Source organism: Eschrichtius robustus, chromosome 10 (genome assembly GCF_028021215.1).
Source record: "Eschrichtius robustus isolate mEscRob2 chromosome 10, mEscRob2.pri, whole genome shotgun sequence".
Taxonomy (NCBI): Eukaryota; Metazoa; Chordata; class Mammalia; order Artiodactyla; family Eschrichtiidae; genus Eschrichtius; species Eschrichtius robustus.
The window spans coordinates 72,871,482-72,876,201 of record NC_090833.1 but is presented as its reverse complement, the minus strand read 5'-3'; the positions used below and the strand labels follow the sequence as shown (position 1 = coordinate 72,876,201).

Genomic DNA, 4,720 nt, shown 5'->3' with positions numbered 1-4,720 from the left:
ACCCAGAAAATGAGAATCAAATGTAATTTTTAAAACTCAGTAAAAAACCCTTCGACTTTCTCTTTTATGATTACCTGTTTTTTTGATCCTCTGCAAAATACAAGGCAAACTTCCAACACAGACAAGTTAATGTTATATCCTAACTATATTTACAATAACTCAGTCATATTCATTAATACAAAGGTAGTGAGAAGCCCTCACATTTAGTCTCAAACAACATGAGGTCATGAGCATATGAGGGAATCATGTACTACTGGTCATTAATCCTCATTTCAGAAATTACATTTGAAGATTTAATTCTCTCTTCCTATGTCTAGACAGGCAACCAGGAATAATCTTTTCATCTTTAATTGCATTTACTCCTATGACTTCATAAAAGGGACAATTCTCGTCGCTATTTGCAAGAGAAAAAAAAATCATATATAATCCTCATCATCACGTTATAGTTGTCAGTAACCTCAATATCTGGGCCTCCATGGGAGACATCAAAGACATATAAAACAAATAAAAATCATACCCTTAATAAAAATCTATCCTTAATAAAAATCATAGTATTCATCAAGAAATTGTTGATTATCTGCTCTGATTACAAATGAGTGCAATGCAGTTTTCCCTCAAGCAGCTTAGCTTCTGTGTAAAGATAGAAGGTGTATTACTCTGCTAGGGCTGCCATAACAAAATATCACAAATTGCATGGCTTAAACAATAGAAATTTATTTTCTCACAGTTCTGGAGGCTGGAAGTCCAAGATCAAGGGGTCATCAGGTTGGGGTTTTTCTTGAGGCCTCTCTCCTTGGCTTGCAGGTGGCCACCATCTCACTGTTTCCTTACAGTGTCTTTCTTCTGTGCACATGCATCCTTGGTGTCTCTCCATGTATCCAAATGTCCCTGTCTTACAGAGACACCAGTCAGACTGGATTAAAGCCCACCCTGAAGACCTCATTTTAACTTAACTACCTCTTCAAAGGCCCTATCTCCAAATACAGTCACGTTCTGAGATACTAGCAGTTAGGACTTCAACATGTGAACAACACATGGCATTGTATACAAGTGTAATAAAACATAATATACTACAGTAACTCAAGAGAAGATGCTGGCTGGTACACTGGTAAGGCTCTGCACCAGGTAACAGAGCAACTGGCAAGGAAGGGAAATAACATTTACTGATTACCCATTATGTGACAGTATCTGTGTTACATACTTTTTTTTCCACGTATGCATTTCGTTTTAATAAACAGAGCATATTCATGGCTTAGATCTTAAATCATATTACAGACAAACACTTCTAGGCCCAAACAGCTAACAGCGAAGCTGCTACTGCTGGAAGGAATGCGGCCCCACATGCACTTGAAATCCAAAGAGCGGTGACCTGACCCTAGAGCCCACCACACACCGCCCCTCTGTAGGCTGGACGCTGGACCAGAGGAGAGCAGGAGACTCGGGGACATTCATGCACCCACCATCTGACCCCTCACCTTCGTGCTGCAGAACCAGCGGGAAGTTGTGTTACTGTCAGATAAGCTAGAGGAAGGTTTCCTGATCGTATTAAGTGAAGCTCTCCCATTGCTACCAATCAGCCAGGGGCGTTAGCTAATAAAGGGTATCCACTGATAAATACAGAATATGAGAACAGCAAGGAGGAAGCTATACAGGTCATCTTGTTTCTTCAAATGTCAGAAGTGTCCACGTCACAGCGGTGGATGGACACCACCTCCCGCAGGCATAGTCCAAAAACTTCCTGTTGGCGTTTGCACCAAACAAGGCTCCCCGCGCTTCTGGCATCATCTACTGGGCTATGAGGTCCAGCCAGCTTTTGAAAGTATTGGAAACCCTGATTTTGCGATCCCCATTATAGATCTCAACCTCGCCGGCTATTTCCTCAGGCAGGTAGGCCTCTTGATCAATCTGGACATCAACATCTCTTTCCGTGGCGATTTTGTACATACGGATTTGCACTGCAGGCTTCACCAGAGGGAAATCTTATTTCCTGCAACGAACAATCATTCCGGGCTCCAACAACTGGTACAAACCCTGGAGGACCATTCCATCCAACAGTACTTGGTACCTGGTTACATCTTTTACACTTCTGCTGAGTCTATGTTTTGCTTCATTTAGTAGGTCTGTGATAAGATCATCCATCTCTTGCTCTAAGGACTTTGAGCCTCACTTGATTTATCAAGTTGGACACCAGAATTTTCTTCTGTTGCTCAATCTGCTTTTCTTTCTTCTCATAGTATTCCACAGTCTTCAGTCTTTGGGTTTGCACAAGACAACCTTTCTCAATGTTGAACTCTTCCTCTGCCTTCACATCTATTTCTTCTGCTTCCTCATTGGCTTCTTGTTCAATAAAAGCCATTGTGTGCTTAACCTGCTTCTGCACATCGGCATTGCTGAGAGCCATGGCGCTAGTGACGCAAAGAGGCGGGCAACTGGCCGGAGCTCAGGCCTCATACGGGCAGCTGGCAACCGGGAGAGGAAAGCTGGCACGGCTTCAGGCCTCCTCTGTTTTGCTGTGCTATGTACTTAACATGTGCTATCATGTGTAAAGCCTGTGGAAATCACAATCCAACCAGTTATCCCCATTTTATAAATGAGAAAACTGAGGCTCCAAGAGCAAAAGACTTCCCTAGGTAATGCAGCTGGAAGATGGTGGACCCATTTTAAGAATTTAGGTGTGTCATCAATGCTTATCTGCCTTCCACAAGAATATAGCTCCTCCCTGGTGTTAGTCCTGGTTCTGCTACTCACTAGTTTTTCTTGGACACCTCACTTACCTGAACTGGAATTCAACTTCCTAATCAATAAACTAAGAAGTGTCTTCATCCACTGTTTTCATAATTCCTTATTATATTGTAAAGTATTATAACCCATTATATGCACTTTGGAAATTAGGGAAAAAACTAAATGCAATACGCCACTCTAATAAAAGCACCATAAATCTTTTGGTAAGATTCCCTTCTGGTCCCATCCTCCTAAACATAGGTAGGTAGAGTTTCCTTCTTGCATCACTTCATTTTTAAAGAAAAGCAAGTGGTCATCTCATGATGAGACTCAGATCAGATTAGCAAAATAGAAGAAGAAGAGAGACAAAGAGAACAATGACATTCTACGAGCCCCTTCCTCTTAGTTATTTAGAAGGTTTCTTTGTCTGTGGATGCCTATCCATGAGGCAGGACTGACCTGTGTCACTTACACACAAACACACACACACACACACACACACACACCAGCTTTATGAAAAAACAAACTGAATGGATTCTAAGGGCCAAGAGGAAAGAGCCTAACCATGAGGGAATAGCCAAAGGGTAAAGACAAAGGGACATTAAGTGAGGGGGAGAAGAGAGCAGCCGGGACACAATAGACTCCTTGATCTCCATCCAAATGAACTCATAATGAACCTAAAAATGACTTGAGGCAAAAAGCAAAGAACTGTATTGCACCATTCTCTGGCCAATGTGTGTGTATTTGATCATTTAAGACTTTCCAGCAATGGACTGTATACCCTTCCAAAAATTAAGGGCATGACAGAGTGGTTATATATCTTGGAGACTAGGAATAGATACATACATATATAGCAAACATACAAGTATATATACAAGTTTTTGACTTGCCTCTGCTTTTGTCATTTAGCAACTCATAGGCATATTTAATATATTTATATAGTCTTCATAACCTTGATTTTAATGCCTGCATAATGTCCAATTGAATAAGTATACCAACCATTTTTCTTAGTCATTATTCTATTTTTAGACCTTTGAATATTTCCACCTTGTAGCTGTGTGCTCAGTGAGGCAGTCTATAATTTTTAAGAGAGAAAAATATCCTATAAAAGTTGTTAGGAGTTCCTTGGTGAACATATCAGTTATCTTAGAGAGAACCTCGGTTTGGGGAGGGTAAAATGAGTGACACTTCAGTTTACAACATAAAACAGCAAGCAACCCACCCAAGAATATTGCAGATTTTTTAAAATGTATGAGTTTCTAGGATTTAAAATACAAGTAATTGCTGGAATTAGGCAGCACTTCTCTCCCACAAAGCCAGGTGCTCTAAAACTTTATGTAGGGACAACAAGTCTTTTAAAAGAAGAATCTCACTGTGTCCCAGCTTACCCTTCCCCCTCCCTGTGTCCTCAAGTCCATTCTCTAGTAGGTCTGCGTCTTTATTCCTGTCCTGCCCCTAGGTTCTTCATGACCATTTTTCTTTTCTTTTTTTTTTTTTAGATTCTATATATATGTGTTAGCATACGGTATTTGTTTTTCTCTTTCTGACTGGCTTCACTCTGTATGACAGACTCTAGGTCCATCCACCTCAATACAAATAACTCAATTTCATTTCTTTTTATGGCAAAGTGAGAGAGTGGCATATACATATATACACTACCAAATCTAAAACCGGTAGCTAGTGGGAAGCAGCCGCATAGCACAGGGAGATCAGCTCAGTGCTTTGCGACCACCTAGAGGGGTGGGATAGGGAGGGTGGGAGGGAGATGCAAGAGGGAGGAGATATGGGGATGTATGTATATGTATAGCTGATTCACCTTGTTATACAGCAGAAACTAACACACCATTGTAAAGCAATTATACTCCAATAAAGATGTTAAAAAAAAAAAAAGAAGAATCTTTCCCTAGGAAGTTTAATGTTAATGTAATCTGCCTTCATGGGAAAGTATAGGTGTCCCAAGAGAAAATCTCCTAGAAAAAAAATGTGATACTCTGTACTA

The 4,720-nt window shown here is 40.6% G+C and overlaps 1 pseudogene; it reads right to left on the bottom strand.

Annotated features, from left to right (window-relative positions):
- Positions 1-1,793: 1,793 nt before the first annotated feature.
- Positions 1,794-2,401, bottom strand: LOC137770542 (V-type proton ATPase subunit E 1 pseudogene; annotated as a pseudogene).
- Between the last annotated feature and the right edge of the window lie 2,319 nt (positions 2,402-4,720).